We start from the raw sequence: 21,512 nt of genomic DNA on the forward strand, positions 1-21,512 counted from the left end.
CGAACGGGCGGATAACGGGTGCCTATTCCAAGCTTTAAAGGACCACCAGAGGCCGTAGAGGAAAGGAGAGTTCTTGGAGGGTTATAAGGCCGTGGGGGCACCCTAGTAAAAGGCTCAATTAATAACCATCAATGCCTTGAACAAAATTATTTTCTTGATAGGAAGCCAATGCAGATTTCTAAGGCGACCAGAGACAGTTTCCTTCCCGGATATGCCAAGAATAAGGTAGGTTGCTGAGTTTTGCACCACCGGGAGTCTTCTAATCTTAAACTCTGACACACCCAGGTATAGGCAGTTTGAAAAGTCCATGCTATCAGTCCATGGACAACTGTTTTGCATGCTTCTAATAATAAACATTGAAGAAATTTCTTCATAGACTGAATCAGGCCAAAATAGTTACATAATACTGACAGAATTTGGAAATCCGGAGGCAACTTACCATGTATTTTAACTCCCAAGAACTTAGCAGCTGACTTGGGTGGAGGAAGGGGGTGTGCCACCGTCCAACTATGGTTCATGGACGGTTCTCTTGTCATCACGAACAATAAAATCTCCATTTTAGCTGCATTACAGTGAATATAGCTCATGCAAATCTAGTTGAGAGCATCCCTCAAACAGGTAAAAAATAACAAAACTTTGGCAGCACCAGAGTGATCAAAGGTGAGGAGCAGTTACGTGTCATCAGCATATGAGATAGTGACAACGTCATGTGATTCAATCAGTTTGGCTAATGGTACCATGTAGATATTAAATAAGTTAGGGCTCAAAGAAGAGCCCAGTGATACTCCATATGCCAGCCTCTTCCCAGAGGATAGAATAGGGGTTAAGACGAATCTCTTGTTCACCTATTTCAGGGAAGAATTTAAGCTAACGCCAGGCAGAACCGCTGGTTCCTATTTCTGCCATCCACTGCAATAGGACCTTATGAAATAGAGTTTCGGAAGCCACAGACAAGTCAAGCAAAATTAGAGCAACACTTGTTCCTTCGTTCGAGTCAGATTTGATTGTTCCCATCATATCAAGCAGGCCTGTTTCTATACTAAACTGCAGAAAAAAACCTGATTGAATGCAATGAAGGAGGTTGGTTTCTTCCAGATAGCTGAATAACGGGACATTGACAACTATTTCTAACAATTTAGTGACTGTAACAGTGAGACAGGTCGGTAATTGGACAAGATGGCAGGATAAACAGAAGGCTTCTTAAAAGAGGGATTTGCGTAGAACACCACCAAAGGTAAAATAACTTGTTCATTTGGAGCCCAACACCCCATCTAAAGTTAGGATTATCTATTGGAAATGGTATTGTTGACCATGGTGCTGGCCACCCAAAATACAGGAATGCATTACAAGTGGTGTGGACCATGGGATAAACGTAATCTGTAAGAGACATGGTCCATAATGGAAGTATTTGTACTAGAGGATGTCTGGTAAGGGCAAGCTAGATATCTGTGAGCAGACAAGGTTTAGAAAATAGGTCGGTAAACCTCCTATCTCTTGGGATGGATGATATACTTTTCCCTACTTAAAGCCTTACACATGTTCAATATTTTGCTGGGATTACAAGGAAAGGGACTTTTAAGGGATTCTCGTGAAGCTCTACATATCGCCAACTATCTCCAAGTCCTGCTGAACTCCTATCTAATTGTGTCACTATTTGGCCCTCACTCTGTAGGGCAATGTTATCAAAAAGTGACATTTTACCAGGGCTCTACCCTCTTCCTATCTAAGTTGCTAAATTTGCTCTTTCTTATCATGGCTCAAATTAATCACTTGGATTATCAGGGGATGCAAGAGGCGTAGGGTCACAATTCCGAGCCAAATGTATGACCATTCTGTTTTGCTGGTTGCAAATTGCAATTTTTTGCGACTCGCAAAATGGAATGTATTGATGTGTCTCAGACACATTAGTGATTCCCAATGGAGTTGCAAATTACCTGCCTCATCAATATTCATGAGGTAGGTTGCAATTTGCAACCCATTGGGAATGAGCAATAGCACAGGTATGGTGGCCTGCTGGGGACAGCAGACCAGCATGTCTGTGTTTGTTTTTCAAATGCAGCCCCTTTTCATTGCATTTAAAATAAATCAAAAAAACTTTTTATCTTTTAAGGGCAAGCAGGGGTCCCTGAGACCACTGCCTTCTCTAAAAAACCTTGGCGCAACCATTCACAAAGGGGAAGGGGTCCCTAGGGGAGCCCGCCCCATTTGTGAATGTCTTACCATCAGCTTAAAGTTGGTGGTAACTGCAATTATTTTGTGACCACATTTGTGGTTGCAAAATAATGATACATCCCCCTGAGCTTCGCTATTAGGAAGGGATGCCCTTGGCACGCTCTTTCCTAATAATTACTCGCAAATCCTATTTTGCGAGTCAGTAATAGGTTACTGATTAGGAAAATAGGATTTGTATATGCCACAACCCTTTCTAGCAGCCACAAATGGGGCCAGATTTCCTGTTTGCTACCGCTAAAAAAGGTTGTACATCTGGCCCACAGAGACTGAAAATCGAACCACTTTGATCATAAGTAAAATGAGAGATGGTCAGGTTTAAATGAATATTTTTCAACTTCTGAAATACATACTTATAGAAAACAAGCAGTTTAGAAAATACAGGAGGCATAACAATCAATGCCAGCGAAAGAAATCCACTGCACCAAAACTTGAACCAGTACACATTCTGAAAGGCATGTGCACCACTGCTTCCCAAGCCCTGCCGCTAGTAACTGGGTCTGAACCAGTATGAGAAAACTATAGGACAGGGCTACAAATCCTTGTCACAAGATCTTTTAGTGGGTAGGCAGAAGACAACAGACAGACAATTTGATCAAATGAAGTTGTGTGGTGCAGAAGTTCTGGGCAGGTAAGGTAGAGATACAGAGGCCAGCAGCACCCATACTACAATCAATCATCAAACATGACACTGTGGTCTTTGCCAATACTGGGATGGTATCAAGATGTGGATCCTATCGCTTGGGTACCCTCATCTCTTCATTTCTTGTTTAATGATACTTCTCTCATTCTATGACTCCCATGTCGTTGGTTTCATTACCTCCACATTGCACATGCTCACAGCTTCTATCAAACTGGCATTATAGCAACCACCCATTTTTCTTTAACTGACTCACTCCCAATGTTTCTCTAATCTCTCTCAACCTCCAGTTCTTTCCTCATTCTTCTCCTTTTTGATGTATTAGTGCCACAAATTATTAGTAGCATAACTATATCGGACCACTCTGCCATCACCCCTTCCCACTCATCTCTCCACTCATTTTGTTACTTATGTTTCCACTCATCAGTTCCATTCCATCTATGTTTCCACCTCTTTCTATCTTCCTTTCCCTCACTCTCCCTTCGTATATTCTCTGTTTCTTTGCTATCCTCCATCACCATGTTGAGTCCTTTTCTATCCAAAACCTCTGGCCCCTCTGCCCTGCTGGGTGAGTCTTTTCCCCAGGTTATTTGTGAACTTTAGGGCTGAGATCAAAGTTAACAAGGGGGTCTATAGACATGACATCCACACTTGCAACAGGTTGCAATAGCAAATGTAGCAATATCATAAATGTCTCTGGGGACAGGTAGCGCATAGACAGTGGAAGTACAGCAAGCATCTCTGTCACACACACAGACCTAACGTGCTGCATAATTACTATCATTACAAGCTTCACACACCACAGATGTGGTATGGGTTTGAGTGCAAGGTTCCCTCACAAAAAGAGTAGATACAGAACAGGCAGTAGCAGTGCTGGCATCCCTCAAAAGGAATAGATACAGATTGTTAACATCCATGCTTCCGTCATGCATAGCAGTACCAACACACAGATTAGTCTTTCAAGCTTCCATGACACAAAACAGACAAGGAGTTGTCAGCAGTTGTGCCTGCTTCTTTCACAAACAGAACAGGCCCACCACAGATAACAGCCAACTCAGCTTCTTTCACACAGAAAAAGATAAACTATTGAGTGCAGTTTTAAAAACCACAGTTGGAAATGCATGAACAGCAGTAAGAGTAGCTGTGCTTGCCTCCTTTACACAAAAATGATACAGCAGTGGAAGGCTTCCTAACCACACAGGTATTACAGGGCCAGGAACTGTGCAATCCTCCCTCACACTAGGCATGAAAATCATGGGCAAAGCCTCCCTCACCGACAGGTAAAACACAGAAACCAAGCATTCCCCGCAAAAACTTTAAACTGTGATGCCAAGCACATTCTTAGTTGCATCAGATGTTGTCTGACCACAATTATTATGAGGCATGTTTTAGTCCTTGGCAAAGGGGGCTCCTAGAGCTTTCAAATATACATTTGTGGTGTTCTCTTCTTACATGTTATGTTTACTACATGTTACCTTTACTGTTTTAGTCAATAGATGTGTACTTATCTTATAGTAGCATGAGGCTCGCACTAATCACATACCATTCTGATTTATTCTGTTGAGTTTATGATGTTTGAAATTGTTCAGTCAGTAGCTGCGACGACTTACCTGACTGTATGACATATCCTTAGCTGCTGTTGAACATTTGTCTTGAATAAATACTTTTTCAAGACTCATTCCCCCCAAGAGCTTTCTTCAATTTGGTGATGAGAAGAACTGGTCCCCAGCTGTGGTTTTGCAACCACTACCAAGATCCCAGTCCTCACAACACATTTACAGCAGCTCTATGTGGATGCTGTTGGCTTCTTCGTTGTGATCGCATGCCACAATAATCTGTGGCTCCTCATTTCTTTGGTCTATAACCATCATGTCCCTGCTGTGGATGCCATTGAAGTTGCTGCTTTATAGCACCCCACCATCAGAGTTTAAGGATGCTGGTTCGCTGTGGCAGCACTTGAGTGCAATCAATCAATCAAAGCATTTATATAGCGCACTACTCACCCGGAGGGTCTCAAGGCGCTGGGGGGAGGGGGTCCGCTACTGCTCGAACAGCCAGGTCTTGAGCTGCTTCCTGAAGGCGAGGTGGTCTTGGGTCAGGCGGAGGTGGGTCGGAAGGGCGTTCCAAGTCTTGGCGGCCAGGTAGGAGAAGGACCTTCCTCCTGTGGTGGCTCTTCGGATGCGGGGGACGTCGACGAGGGCGTGGCTGGTCGATCGAAGCTGGCGTTTGGGAGCGTAGAAGTTGAGGCGGCTGTTGAGGTATCCTGGGCCTTGGTTGTGTAGGGCTTTGTGTGCGTGGGTGAGGAGCCGGAAGGTGATTCTCTTGTTGACCGGGAGCCAGTGCAGGTCTCTCAGGTGTCCGGAGATGTGGCTGCGGCGGGGGATGTCCAGGATGAGTCGTGCTGCGGTGTTCTGGATCCGCTGGAGTCTCTTCTGGAGTTTGGCGGTGGTTCCGGCGTAGAGGGAGTTGCCGTAGTCCAGACGGCTGGTGACAAGGGCCTGGGTGACCGTCTTCCTGGTCTCGGTGGGGATCCACACCTTCCGTGAGCCATCAGCACCCCTCCATCAAACCTTAAAACTGTTGCCTCGCTGAGGCAGCACTTCAGTGCAGATGCCTGCAGCTAGCCATTCATCTCCAACTTAACAGCATGCTACCATCTTGGATTCATCGTGAAAATACAAGCAGCTTATTTCCTATTCCATGCAGCCCTCAGCTGATTTGTGCCTGGCCAAACAGCAGCTAATCTTGCATTGTGCCTTCTCAGGGTGTATTTTACGCTCAGGCATTTCATTTTTTTCATTGGTTCATTGGTGTTAAAAATTGAGTTTCTGGTTGGTAGACATATGCAGCCTGTCCAAACAGGAGCCAGAATACTACTCATGGTATATCAGATACAAATCATAAATGAACCTGTCCTTACCCTCGGGTAGCTTGGCATAGAGCAGGAAGGAATAACGTAAGAGGCCATGTCTAATGTATTTGGACAACACTTCAAATAGTAACACAGTGAAACACCACAAAACCTCTCCACACCAGTTTAGAAACATAGATTATAACTTTATAAATAAAACGAAAGAAACAACAAAAATCCAATGAGCAGAAGTGGAGATATGAATTTCTAAAGACTAAATGTAAAAATAGCACTTAGAAGCATTAAGTGACTCGGGGGGTTATCTGGTTGCTCTGGACCAGGCCAAATTCAAGAGTTCAGGCTGACCTCAATGGAGTGCGGACTGGATACTGGAGCCACACAAAGCCTGTTGAACAAAGTACATTGATCCTATCCACAACAACAAGATGAGGGAGCAGCCAAGTGAGGCATCTGTGTTGATGCTGCAATCGAGGTGACACTTTGCTTTTACAAGTGCAACGATGGCGATGCGCCGGTTCCAAGAACGAAGCACAGGAGCTAAGATGTGTTGGTTTCGAAGCTTATGCGCCAAGTTTCTCCAATGCAATAGGTTATTCCCACAACAGCGGAGATGCATTGATATTGTTTCAAGCAGTAGAGGATGTGTTAGTTCTACTGGAGCAAGCACCTGGATCCACTTCCAACAGACCAAGAGCAGGAAGCGGACTTTGATATCCTTGAGTCTCAAAACAAAGGCAGGCCAGCATGCCCTTGAAAGTCAATCTAGTTTCAGACAAGAGTCCAGTTCTTCTTCAGCAGGGGAATGGTGTAGCAGACAGCTGGGCAGGACAGCAGAAAAGCAGTTCTTCCAGAGCAGCAATCCAGAAGAGTGGCTGTCCTTGTAGCAGCAAAGCAGTCCTTCTTAATTGCAGAGTTTCTTTACAAGTCGCAAAGTTTTTTAATTGGTGGGGTCAGAGAACCAGTATTTATACCCAGTTGTGAATCTGAAGTGGGGTGACTTCAAACAGGAGCTTTGAGTGCACTGAGGTCCCCCCTCCCCAGCCCTGACTCCAGACTCACTATATGGGAGTAACCAAACCTTTGTGTAGGGACAGGACACTGCACATTTAAGTGTAATTGTCACATCCTCCCTCCCATCCTGCCCAGGATGAGCCATCAGGTTGCAGATTGGTACACAGTGACACCTACCCTTCCTTGAAGTGTGGGAATGCACAAAGTCTAGCTATCACCCACCCCAGACGTGTATTGGAGAAAGGCTGTAATCAAACAGACCTTTAAGTCCTTGTTTACTAGCCTCTAAAAGGTGGCAGGAGCATTCTCCAATCCAAAGGTCGTCACTCTAAACTGAAATTGGCCCTCTGGGATGGAGAAGGCTGACCTCTCCTTGGCTCCTTCAGTTAAGGCAATCTACCAGGACCCTGAAGTAAGATCAAAGGTACTCAGAAACTTTGCAGTCTCTAATCTATCAATCATCTCATCAGCTCGAGGGATAGGAGGAGCATCAGTCCTGGTGAATGAATTGAGTAAGCATGGGCGTAAAATCCGTTCCGCTCGCGGATTTTGCGGATTTTCGGCAAATTCGCAATCCGCGAACTCTCGCAAACTTGCCGAAAATTCATAAAATCCGTGCGAAGCGGATTTTTTGCTTGGTCGCACTTGCCAACTAGAATACTATACAATTTCGCGGGAGTAAACACTTGCGAACACGTAGATGCGGCGGGCAGCGACAATCTCGCAATTGCGAGATTGCAAAATTTGCAATTTCGCACAAGAAATCCAACAGCAGGCAGCATAAACCTTGAAAATTATGATTTTTATCAGAATAACTCCTCAGGTTGACATTTACCTGCACTTTTTCTTTGCAAGGAGTCCATTTTGGGGGGGGGGGGGGGTGGGAGGAAGGAAGTGTCCCACAGTCTCCAACTTCCTGTTCCTGTCCAGCAGGCTCCTCCCAGTGCTTTCTTCATGTGCTGGTCACTTTGATTTGGATCTTGACCTGGAAGGATTACTTTTTGTGGATGCTGCTGGATATTTGGATTTTTGCAACACTGAAAGCACTCAGCAGGTGCAAAAGTTCAATCTTATCATTAGTAACCATTCCCTGTAGTGCTTCCTGAGGGGCCCCTTCAGAGTTCATTTGCCTACTTGCAACTATTCTATGACCCTGCTCTGACCCTCACAGCAGGCTCAGAGAATAGCTACAAGTATACAACAAATGTCCTGTTAAAAAAAATTACACTGCAACAGAAAGCAATTACAGACATAACTGAAAGCACTCAGCAGGTGCAAAAGTTCAATCTTATCATTAGTAACCATTCCCTGTAGTGCTTCCTGAGCGGCCCCTTAAGAGTTCAGTTGCCTACTTGCAACTATTCTATGACTCTGCTCTGACCCTCACAGCAGGCTCAGAGAAAGCAATTACAGATAAGGAAGCAGGTTCCAGCCAGGAAGTTCAAATTCAGTAACACATTAATCAGCCCCTAATTATTTTTATGTCAGTTGAGGCAGGGCAGGTGTGCTTTTCCACCCATAATCTACAGTGATGAACTAGAGGGTGGCATGGGTGAGCCAGAGGGTGGCATGGGTGAGCCAGAGGGTGGCAGTGGTGAAACAGAGGGTGGCAGTGGTGAAACAGAGTGTGCTGTGATGAACCAGATGTAGAAACAACATGTTCGCGACCGTTGCTACCCGAAAAGTAAGTTCGCGTTTGCAAACTGGTACAAAATCCTCGCGAACTGGCAGAAATCCTTGCGAACACAAAAAAAATAAAAATCCGCAAATTCGCGATTTGCGGATTGCGAATCCGTAAATACGCAATTTCGCGGATTGCCAATTCGCAAAATCCGCCCATGCTTAGACTTGAGCCCCATGTATTCCCTACAGAACCTGTGTTGTAGTGTGCTGCCCGGTATGGCAGCTTTTGGTACCAGCACCACAGGGCTGGACCAATGGCTACTAGAGGATTCAATCACCCCCAACTCCAGCATCTTAGAAGCCTCATCATTGAAGCTGGTTCTCACCCTGTCAGATGTCTGGTTAATTTATTATTGATAGGAAAGCATTTCCGTGTGTCCATATCATGGGTACACAGGTAGATAGTCCCAGGCATTAGGGAAAACAGAGAGCATTACTACCCCAGCAACTGGTGGCAGTCCCTTTGATGTTCAGAAATCAGTGTAGGGGAAAGGCTCACACCTTCCATTGATCCATCCTTCTCCTTGGAGGCTAAGAGGTCAGGGAGAGGTTCACCCTTCTCTTCCACCCCTTTATCTGTCCCCAACAGCATGGTGAGCTCAGACCTCTAAAAGTATAGTTTGAGAAGGTTGATATGGAGCAGCCTGTGGGGGACCCTGGGGTTCTTGAGGTCTTCAACATAGGTGACCTCCCTCTCAACTATCTAATAGGGCCCAGTCCAACAATCTTAGAGGGCCCTGGGCTCCATGGGTTCCATTACCCACGCTTTCTGCCCAGGTTGTAATTCCACTAGGGCTAGCCATTTAATCATACCACTGCTTCATTACATCCTGTCTGACCTCTGAGCTGTCTAAAGCTTACACAACTTGGTTATTTGGCATCCGAAGGTCATCATGTAGCTAACTACATTCTGGGGATTTTTCCTGGAAGCCTGCTCACACCTTTCCATCATAAGACTGAGAGGTCCTTACAGAAACTCAAAGAGGCTAAAGCCAACCACCTTTTTCTGTCTGTAAGCAAAGAGAAGGCATGGAAAGAGGATGCCCCACTTACGACTCAAAGCCTCAAACAGGCCTTTGATCATGTCCTTCAAGGTCTTGTTGAACCTTTCAACAAGCCCATTGGTTTGTGGATGATTGGTGGTGGAGAACGTATAAGTCACTCCATACTTATTCTACATTGAATTCATATATGCAGACATGAAGTTGATGCCCCTGTTGGACTTCACTTCCTTGGGGAAACATACTATGGTGAAAATTCCCTGTAGGGCCTGAGCAGGTGCAGTTGGAGTCCTCAGATGTATGACCTCTGGGTATCTTGTGGCATTGTCCACCAATACCAGGATAGACCTATTACTAGAGGCTGTCTGGAGTTCCATAGGCCCTACAATGTTGATGCCCATTCTCTCAAAGGGGGTACACTAAATAAAGGGGGGCTTTCAGACACTGCTCTGTCTTTCCCCTGACCTTGCAGGTCCAGCAAGTCCTGCAGAATGCATCTGAGGAACTCTTCACCCTGGGCAAATAACAATGGGTGACAAGCCTGCAAAGATCTTGTCCTGTCCCAGATGTCCTGCCAGGTGTATCTCATGAGCCAGCATTAGTAGGAAGACACTGTAGCATTGGGGAATGACCAGTGCCCTTTTTGCCTGATGCACAGGTGCCTTAGGCTCACTATACAGGAGGCTTCCCTCCCAGGAAATGTGTTGATTACCAGAGACGTCACCTGCTGCGTGGGATTTGGACTGTTGCCTAATGCCCCCCAGGGTGGGCACTCTTTCTGCTTCTTTCATGACTCCTCATTGGTCGGTCCCCCCTCCACTTGCCATCTAACAAACTCAGGCAAGTCACCAAGAGAGGCAATGACCTCCACAGTGGGCTCTGGGGCAGCCATCTCTAGCACACCATCCACATCAGCTGGGATACATTCCCTCTTTTTGCAGATTGATGGGCCATTTTTCCAAGCTCGGTCCCTCCTTGACTCCTTTCCTGAGCCATGGACCTGGTGGTAGCAAAAATAAACTCAGGCAACCCTTACATTTCCAGGTGTGCTGTAATATCCACTTGCTTCCAGGTAGTGTGCTAAAGGTCATTCCCTAACAAACAGTCCACAGGCATTGCATGGCTCACTGCATCTCTCAGAATATCTGAACCCCTCCCACTCAAATGGAACAAGAGTAGAGCTGGGTGCAGTTTATGGAGTTACGCTATGTTGAACTCTGCAAAGTAACAGAAGACCCTTCGATGCTATGCGGACTTCCGCAAGTAGCGGAGTTTGTTATAGTGCGGCGTTTGCGCAGATTTTGGGCACCAGGTGTTTGTCCTGCGCTGAACAATCAGCGTCAACGTCACTGTGTGCAGCACAAGAGGCTCTGAAGAATATTGTTGTTGTGTAGTGTTTGTCTTTGTCATACAATTCCCTACTCCTCTTAACCCTCTTCCCCTAGGCTTTGCAGTTTATTGAGGTGTGTGACTTAATTTTATACCATTAATGGATCAAACACTTGGTAGGGCAGATATGTTAAAAACAACACCAACTCACTGTGGGATCTTCTTAACTGGAAAATACAATAGCCCACACCAGACCCAATTACCCATCCAGGCATGAACGGGATAATATAAGTGCAGAAGAGTCATAACCATGTCTGACTCTGTTCTAGTGTCCCACAATAGTGCACACTAATGCAAGAGTGTTACGTTTTTGTCAAGGTGGTCTGGTGGTCCCAGTCCTTGATAACCCACTAACTCTGTGTTTACTTTTCTTTCATTCTAGTTGCCTGTGATGAATGATCTTTCCGATGAATCTGACAGTTGGAGTTCACCTCATTGGAATAGGTGAAAGTGGGACCTCTATTTGATGTCTTCCCAGGTAGCACAAGAAGAGATGATAACACTAATACCACCACCATTAATAAGAAGCCCATTTGGAAAACGCCGCAAAAAGGTTTGGGAAGATTTACGACAGGTACTATCACCTAATCAATTTTGGTAAGAAAGAACTAGTCAACTTAGCATTTAATTTGTTCTTTGGAAGTCGAGATAAATTAAATTTGACATCATGTTGCTTGCAGACCCCTTACTGGGCAAATCATTACAGATGGTAGGATACTAACTACTACTATACTATACAGTAAAACTGATTTCTTGATGTGTTCTGGAGAAAACCTCATCAAGTGAAGCAGATTTGGATGAACCAGTTTTCTTTTGCCAGACAGTGCCATTCTGGTAGTGGGGTATAACTTGACTGCAGGAAGAGGTAAGTAACCTCCTGAAGAATATTACATGGCAGGGGACATCAGGTAGGAAAGGTTTAGGGGGAACAACAGTACTATGATATAATAAGTTATACTACACCAACTAGCAATGGTAAGACAGATAGTGAATGATGACAAAAAAAGTAAAACCAATGTATGTTTGTAAGAAGAACATACGACCCACCCTCTACACCCACAGCTCCCCCATTCCCTACCCAAACCAAAATTACTCAAAAAAGTCAAAAATAAAATCCACAAGTCTTATGTAAGTAATAAACCCTCTCCCCAATGTAGTGCCCTCACCTTCTCCAACCACATGCCCACCCAACAAAACAAAAACATCATTAAAAAAGGGCCTTGAGGGCATCAACTTCGCGTGCCAGTTTCTGCTGCCTTGCCAGCTGCAGTGACATCTCCTACCTTAAGTGAGTTAGCTGTCAGAGTTGCAAATGAGGAGGTGTTGTGTGACAACATCTGAAGAGGGGAGGGCTATGGTGGTGTGGGTGGCAGAGAATCCTAGCTGCAGGCGGTGGTGGTGGTGGTGTGACCTAGTTGTATGCAGCCAGGATGGTGCCTGAGGTCGCTGAATGTTGTTGGGCCTCTACATCCTGCTCCTCAACTTTAAGGGCCACATGCCAGCAATATTCAGTAGCCACTGCCTCCAACCTCTGTTGCTGCAGCCTTAAACTAATTCCTGCTGTGCTGGTGGGAGGTGGTACCTGTCACCAAACACATCAGCAGAAATTAAAAGAACAAAAAAACGAAAACACCAAGTGCAATGTTTCTCACCTCAAACACTTGTTTATACTGTAGTACAGTAGCATAACATTGCTATTTCACTAGGGCCATTTGAATTTTATTTGGGTGTGATCCTTGATTATATTGGTAGTGGTACTAGTCAGTCACACACAACCTGTGCCAAGTCGTTGCCACCTGTGCATCAAATATTAGATAGGTAATCATCAATCACAGCAATAACTGAAAAGAAAATAGTTTGCCAGAACACCAATATATAATCAAAAAGAAAAAAAAGAAAATATGTTTTTTCTAAAGGATTTATTTAGGGCCATATGTATGAACACTTTTTCCCATAGACACAGAATGGGTAAAACCCTTTGATACATCTGGCCCTTAATTGCATATTGAAACAGAACACACATTTTGTGTGTAAGAAATTTGGATTACCTTACCTGCCATTAATGAGCTAGGCATATAAGTATGTGCACTTCGCAATTCATTCTTGACTATGCAACATAACAGAGCCATGCTGGCAGGTATGGTTACTCTCCACTCTAGCATGTTTTGGGACAGCCCAGCTTTAGCATGCTATAGGAACTTATAATTCTAGTGGCCCTGCTCTTCTCCAACTCCCTACTCCATTCTACTACCCTAGGACCAAACTCAGGTTAGAATTTATACGCATAGACTGATAGTCTGGCAGACGGGACACAATTGGTGGATAATGGATATCCCATCCGCCTTACAGATAAATATGATGTACTATAGTGCAGCAAACTGGGTCTTTATTTGGCCCAGAGAATCCCATCTCCCAAAATTTAAATGAGGCCCTTAGTAACACATTTAACACACAGGCCTCCAACACAGATTATTCCCAAGAAATACCGTCACTTGGCAGTGGGGAAAATTTAAATGAGTCCACAGGGAGATACGTTATAAGGACTGGGCTAGGTACAGGTTTAGCTATGGAATGGTTGGTTAGTTGACAATAAATGATCATGAGCAACGGATTGATGTTTCAAATAATTTTCCCCCCATCAATCAATGTGAAGAAGAACTTCAAAGTTGCATTGATTGATGGGTGAAAAGATATTGGAACCATTAATCTGTAATGGAAGATAACAACTTGAGCAGAGAAATGTGGAACAAACATCATATGAGACTTTTTAGATAAGCTGGGACAGGAAGACAGAATGATGAAGTGAAGCAATAGTAGGTGATTGAGTGGGCACTGGGAAATACACCTTGTCTTCAGTTTGTGGTTTGTGCATTTCAGACTTTGTTCCGTTGTGCAAGTCTGCCGCTGCAGACACATATAAACTCAATTGCGTCCTACATGCACTTCAGCAGCAGCACAAGAGATTACACCGAGCTACAGTTTTAGGTGGGTAGATGGCAAGAGCAGGGACTGGACTCTGGAGATGAGGTGATGGGCAGGATAAGGATATCTGCCTTGTCTAACCAGTACAGTACATTGTCAATAACAAAGCAAGGTGACTTTCCACTTGTCCCTGCCACCACTGGGACATCTCTCTCTCCCTCAGTCGTCACCTCCAACGATGTCCTGGCTTTGACGGCACTGCTGCTGCAGTTGGTCCCTATGCCTGGTGAAATCCAAAATGCACCTATTTCAGATACCAGATAGCTATGTGTGTATTTATTTTGCATAACATGCAACACGATTTACTCTCTACATTCAGATTAGCTATCTAAGGGGTAGAAGGGAACACCAAAGACAAATGTCATTCAATCAATCAGGATTTATAAAGTGCAGCAAATCAACCATGAGGGTCTCAAGAGGCTTGTGTTAATAGCTGCTTTGCGGAGAAACCAGAGAAAAATTAGGAAAAAGCAGGAGAAAACACAGAAAAATAGGGGAGAGTAAGGCGAAAAAAGGAAAAAATTTGGCAAAGCAGGAGAAATCACACAGAAAAATGGGGGGCAGGAAGGAGAAAGCAGTAAAAAATGAGGCAAATGCAGGAGAAAGAACTCAGAAAAACAGGAAGGAAGCAGAGCTGCGCAACAGCACGAGAGAGCTGGGCATGAGACCTGTTCAATGATGTTTCACAGCGGCCTCCATAAAGTAGGTACTGGGAGGAGGGAGGGGTGCTGAGAAGCAGTGGGCGTTTCTAGGCGGGAGGCAGTAAAATGGGTGTCAGGCAGGAGCGGCAAATGATAAAAAAAGGAGATGCAGTGAAATATGAGGGAAATGCAGGAGAAAGCACGAAAGCAGAAAACCTGGGGAGAGGAAGGAGAAAGCAGTTACAACAACGCAAAAGTAGGAGAAAGTAGTGAAAAACAAGGCAAAAGCAGCAGAAACCACTCAGAAAAACAAGGGAAATCAATTAAAAAAGAAATTAAAATCTAGCCAAAAGCAGGAAAAGCACTCATAAAAAAGGGGGAAAGGAAGGAGAAAGCCTAATGTTTTGGCCAAATATAAATAATTATGTACACTTAGACCCATGTGAATGTGCGATGATAACAATGTTAACTGCTTCATTTGTTAGCTTTGAAAAAAACAGCAGATGTGTTTCCTCTCATAATAGTCATATGTTTCACTTAACGGTTATGTTTATATAGTAGCAAACATACCTATGACTCAATACAAAGGCACATATACCTATATGGCTGCATATGAGTATGAAGATTTTTTTTCTTCTAAAAATAAAGATATACTCTTTTAAATTTCAGACTGTATTTTTGTTTTTAAAGTAACTTGTGTTTCCCCAAATTGTGCATGGAAACGAATGTCGAGGGAAGAAAACAGTTCAGAGAACAGTTGAGAAATAGGTAAAGCAAAATATACAGAAAGGTGCCTATTACATGTAGGAGACTGCTTAATAACAAACAGAATACCAAAGCAAAAGGAATATTACTTTGGTGTTCCAAACGGAGTATTACTAGGAATCATATGACTAAAAAAATAGTAAAAGACAAATAAATAACAAGCAATGGCAAGCCAATAAGTCTGGCATTGCCCGCAACCCTTCTGGCAAATATTGTTGAGATTTTTCATGGTTTATGCAAACTTTATTGTTTGGGCACAAGCCTGGCCCTCAACCAATCTAAAAATCATTTGCTAAAGGTAAAAAAACGTTTTTGGGTAGAAAAAAAACGTACATTACTATAGTATTCCCAGGGGACTACTTTTGGTGCGGGTGTTTTTCTTGTGAAAAGGACGGCACGTGGTTACTCTTAAAGTCAGCCAATAACTGATGTGGGCTGATACATTCGGCCACATGCATCATTGCACTCATTTGCGATTCCTAAATTGCGAAAATTAAGGAATCGCAATTTAGAAATCGCAAACTGCAATGCATGAAAAATTGCATTTTTTTTGCAATTCGGTATTTTTCCTTAATTGCGATTCACAATTTGCGAATCGCAATTAAGGAAAACCCTTCCCATTAATTCCTATGGGCCAAAAGGCCCATAGGAAGGAATGGCAAGGCATTCACATTTTGCAAATTTCAAATTGCGATTCGCAAAATGTGAATGCAATTTCAAGGGTGCAGGGGGGGGTCCAAAGAACCTCTCCCTGCACCCCTGAAATGTAACTTCAAATGCAATTTACACACACACATGCCCAAAGGGCATGTGTGTGTGTAAATTAATACTTTCAAAAATGCAATTTGTGCATATTTGAACGTTTTCGGTAAATTAGCATGAAGGTCAACTTCATGCTATTTTACCACTTCCAAATTGCGAATTCGCAATTAAAAAATGATCATGCATTGCATTTAAGAAATCTGAAAATGCGATTTCTTAAATGCAATCGCAATTTTAGAAATCGCAACATGGTTGCGATTCCTAAAATTGCGAAATGCATGATGCATTCCAAATTTGTCAATTGCATTCGCAAACGGCCGAAAATTGCGATTCGCACTGTTTGCAAATGCAATTGACTTTGATGCATGTGGGCAATTGTCCCTTAATGCAAGCTGGAGTGGGTGGAAACATTTTTTGAATGACAGCGACCATAGACTAGTGCATGAGGTCTTGTTGAAACTCCTTTATGTACCAATGTTATGCACATACATTTATTAAACTCAAAACGTCTTAGCTAACACAGAACTAAATCAATATGTCTGGATTGTCTACAAGAATCTTGCCCAAAGGAAAAAAGGAAGGAAAGGGAGGATGAAAGAGATGGAGCAAGAAAGAAAGGAAGTTAGAAGGTGAGAGAGAAGGAAACACATAAAGAAAGAGAAGAGAAGAAAAGAGAAGGAAAGAAAGAGAAGGAATGAAGGAATGAAATAAAGAAACAGGTTTATAGAGAGAGAGATAAAGAGAAGTAAGAAAGAAAGAAAGAAGATGGCACTGAAGGGAACTTGGCTGACCCATGCTATATGATGTAGTGGGCGAAAGCAAAATTTGAATGGCACGAAAACAGGCAAATGGATGAAGAGAGGTGGCTGAAAGCCTCTATACATAAGGATAATATACATATTTCAGTAAAATCAAAAGGTGTTTGTTACTGCCAGACCTAAAAAGTGAGGATAGAAAATGTATTACAAGATGCACTGAAACACCTGAAATTCATAGAGAAAACTAATAAACTCAGGCTAAAGTTTTATTGAAACTATTGGGATCACATATGAAAAAGATGAAGACTAGAGAGTCCGTGACATGAAATTATAAAACAAATACAATTTGCCAGTGAGGGAGAATAAAATCATAGATTATACCACAAATTACATCACTACTTACATCACGTATGGTTCAGTATCTCTAACTGATACCTTCAAGCTAATTGGCAAAATGTAATTGCCTCTAAGCAGTTCATAATACTCCAAAAAACACCTTGCTTATTTCAAAGAATCAACTTAAATTATACTGAACATGTAAGCAACTGATATGTCTATCTTAGATTGGAAAAAAACTTTGGAGAAGCTTTTAAAAAAAAAAAAAAAAAGCGATCTCTGGAAATGGATATATTTAACTGTGATTGTAAAATGACTATTCCCAGTAGGATGCCAATAATGCAGTACAAATTCCACTGCAAAATGGAACAGCGAGTGCAAAATATGTTAATAGGTATTTCAAAAGAGAACAAGACAGGAGCACACCATTAAAGGACCCGTCTACACTGATCAGCTAAATCATTCTATAAATATGCAAAATTACTTACTCAGACTTTACATTTGGAGTCTTGCCAAGTTATAATTGTTTGCATCAACTACAGATTTCCTCTTCAGTAACCAGGATATTTAAAAATTGTAGGTTGCTCAGAAATATATTTGAATGAATTGGACTGAAATAAATGCACACAGTGACACTATTGTTAAAACTAATTAGTGTTATAATACTGCCTCAAATATAATTACAGTATGTTATTTTCATTGATGAGTGCAATTTGTGGAAATATATTCATCAAGTGATCAGTAATTATTAGCTGTTTGTGCTGTGGCGGACAACCTTTCTTTGTGTCATTACAACATCATGCTCTATTGTACACTATAACTTGCTCAGTGCACTGCCTATGACCTCACGCTCCTTATTGTGAGGTCATGACGGTGCACTGAGCACGTCCGCGACTCATAACGGGTGCTCCCAGTAAGTAACCCCGATAGGGCCAGTAATGTGAGTTACTGAATATCCATTGCAAATTGATTTTTGATTTACCTTTTAATTTATTGCACCAGCCAGATACTTTCTATAAATTCCTGTATATTGGTCAAAGGTAGGTAGTATAAATGGGCATCTAGGGCCCGATGTAGGTAATCACAAAATACCGATTCTTAAATACCGAATCATACCGATTCGGTATTTAAGAATCGGTAATTGTGATGTAGTTAAACAATCGGTATTTTTTACCGATTCTGTAAGATTCGGTATTTACCGATTCGGTAAATACCGAATCGGTATTTGCCATTGATTCCTATGGGCCTTGAAGCCCATAGGAATCAAAAGCAAATACTGATTCGGTAATTACCGAATCGGTAAAATGACCGAATTGACAGGGGGAACAGGGTGTCACTTTGACACCCTGTTGCACCCCTGTTTCAGGCTTGTGTGCCATGTGACACACATACATGCCCTTAAGGCATGTCTGTGTGCCACATGGCACAGTTGTACATGCACAGATGTGCATGTACACAGGGATTCGTTATTTACCATGTAATAGTATTACATGGTAAATACCAAATCCTGAAAGCCCTGTAGCACTGTTAGCAGTGCTACCTACATTTGAAAACATACATATTCGGTAATTTTACCAATCGGTAATTTTACCAATTCGGTAAAATTACCGAATATGTATGTTTTCAACACCCCTACATGACAATGTCCAAATACCGGTCAGAAACAGCCGAAAATCGGTATTTTCGGCCGTTTCCGACCGGTATTTGGGCACCTACATCGGCCCCTAGGGCCAGATGTAGGTAATTCTATTTTACCGACTCATAAATACCGAATTTTACCGATTCAGTATTTATGAATCGGTAAAATAGAGGAGGGAGATTTAGGTAAATTCGGTAATTGAATTACCGAATCTGTAAAAATCGGTATTTATCGAATCGGTAAATACCGATTCGTTAATGCCCATTGATTCCTATGGGCATTGAAGTCCATAGGAATCAATGGGCATTACCAAATCGGTATTTACCAATTCGGTAAATACCGATTCAAGCAAGGGTGCAGGGGGTGTCACTTTGACACCCTCCAGCACCCCAAATACAGGCATGTGTGCCATGTGGCACACAGACATGCCCTAAGGGCATGTCTGTCTGTCACATGGCATAGGTGTGCATGCACATATGTGCATGCACACCTGGATTCGGTATTTTACCACCCAATTTGATTGGGTGGTAAAATAGCGAATCTGAAAGGCCTTTGGGACTCAGAAGAGTCCCACCTACATCTCGAAGTTACCGAATCGGTAAAAATACCGATTCTGTATTTTACCGATTCGGTAAATTTACAGATTCGGTAAAATTGGCCCCCTACATCCCAAATACCCATTTACCGGTCGGTAACGGCCAAAATCGGCCGTTACCGGTCGGTAAATGGCCACCTACATCTGGCCCTTAATCCCTAAAAATTATACTATAACGATAACAATACCTAGTTACTGAGAACTTATATTTTGCATTTTATTTACTGGAGGAAGGGGCATTTATTCGCAACATTGTTCATCCCAAAATGGATAAAGTTTGTCTGAGGAGGAAGTTTTTCAATCTAACTGCTGGAGTAACAAAAACACTAAAATATTATCTAAAATGTTTGAAGGCTTCCACATCGAGTAAACATATGGGAGTTGTTCGTCCTCTGCTGTTTAATCTTGGACATTTGTCCCACCTGACCCAGCTAAAAATGCAATTTTTTTCACAGCGTAACAGCGTGTTCACATTTTAAAATAGTAATGTCGTTCAAACATATACGTTCTAAGTGATGCGAGAATCAGCTAAAACATTGATTCAAAATTGTCATTTATAAAAAAATGCCTTATGGTTCCCACTCATTTATTCATGAGGAGAACATGTCTTCTTGATACGTATGTCTGTATATAATTGAAATTGGGATAATATTTTAAAAGGGGCTATGTAGACCTACCTATTATGTGCTAACCAGTGATAACTATGCTTTTGCATCCTATCTTTTGCAGCAAAACATCCCAACAAGGAAACAGAAATTCAGGCAAAACTCGCATCCCTTGCTACAATACAAAACGAACTTCCCTCATGAAAAGTTAGCTTGCCTGCATAAAATTTGACATGGCCCTTTAACAATCAAGTGGCATCGAATAATGGGCATTAGAATTGATTGACCGGGCTAAGATGTATAGAGCAAACGAATCTATGACATAATATTGACAGACAGAATATAGACATACAAAAATATCAACACAAAAATATCGAAAACAAAAATATCGGAGTTCTATCTACATAAAGGTAAGTACAAAAATATCGAAAAAAATATAGTAGTACAAAAATATCGAAGTTAAAAATATCGTTTTTTTAAATGTATTAATAATAATGTAAAAATAATTTAAAAATACATATAATTTAGCAAATTATAAATATGTACATTAAACATATTTAAAAAATTATAACTAATATATTCACATTTAAAATAAATTAAAAAATACATATAAATTAATATATTTACTTACTCTACATATTGCAACTGTAGGAAAAGCGTTGGATAGCGTAGGGGTAAAAATTACTATTCCCACTCCAGAGAGTGCAACAGTAGAGAAAGCGTTGTATAGCGTAGGGGTAAAAATGACTATTCCCACTCCAGAGGGTGCAACAGTAGGGAAAGCGTTGGATGGCGTAGGTGTAAAAATTACTATTCCCACTCCAGAGAGTGCAACAGTAGGGAAAGCGTTGGATAGTGTAGGGGTAAAAATTACTATTCCCACTCCAGAGAGTGCAACAGTAGGCAAAGCGTTGGATAGCGGAGGGGTAAAAATTACTATTCCCACTCCAGAGGGTGCAACAGTAGGGAAAGCGTTGGATAGCGTAGGGGTAAAAATTACTATTCCCACTCCAAAGAGTGCAACAGTAGGGAAAGCGTTGGATAACATAGGGGTAAAAATTACTATTCCCACTCCAGAGGGTGCAACAGTAGGGAAAGCGTTGGATATCGTAGAGGTAAAAATTACTATTCCCACTCCAGAGGGTGCAACAGTAGGGAAAGCGTTGGATAGCATGGGGGTAAAAATTACTTCCCACACTACTCCCCCTTTAACACACAACACACTACACAGACAAAAAACCACAATTAATATAAATATCAATTAATAAATTAATAACAATTAATATTAAATTGATGTAATTATAAATTAGCTAATTAACACATATTAATGACAAATTATTAATTAATTACCAATTAATTAACACGATATTTACAAGAATAAACACAATTTATTAATAAATTATTTATAATTAATATTATGAAATAATAAAAGAAAATAATTACCAATTAAATAATTAACAATTAATTAACAACAAATACCAATAAATAAATACAATCTCTTTAATTAATTTAAATTAATTATATCACACCCTATTCCCCTATAAACACACAACCCAATACACATAAATAAATCACATACAAAATTTAATTGTCATTTAATCACT

The sequence above is a fragment of the Lissotriton helveticus genome, chromosome 4_1 (genome assembly GCF_964261635.1).
Source record: "Lissotriton helveticus chromosome 4_1, aLisHel1.1, whole genome shotgun sequence".
Lineage (NCBI taxonomy): Eukaryota > Metazoa > Chordata > Amphibia > Caudata > Salamandridae > Lissotriton > Lissotriton helveticus.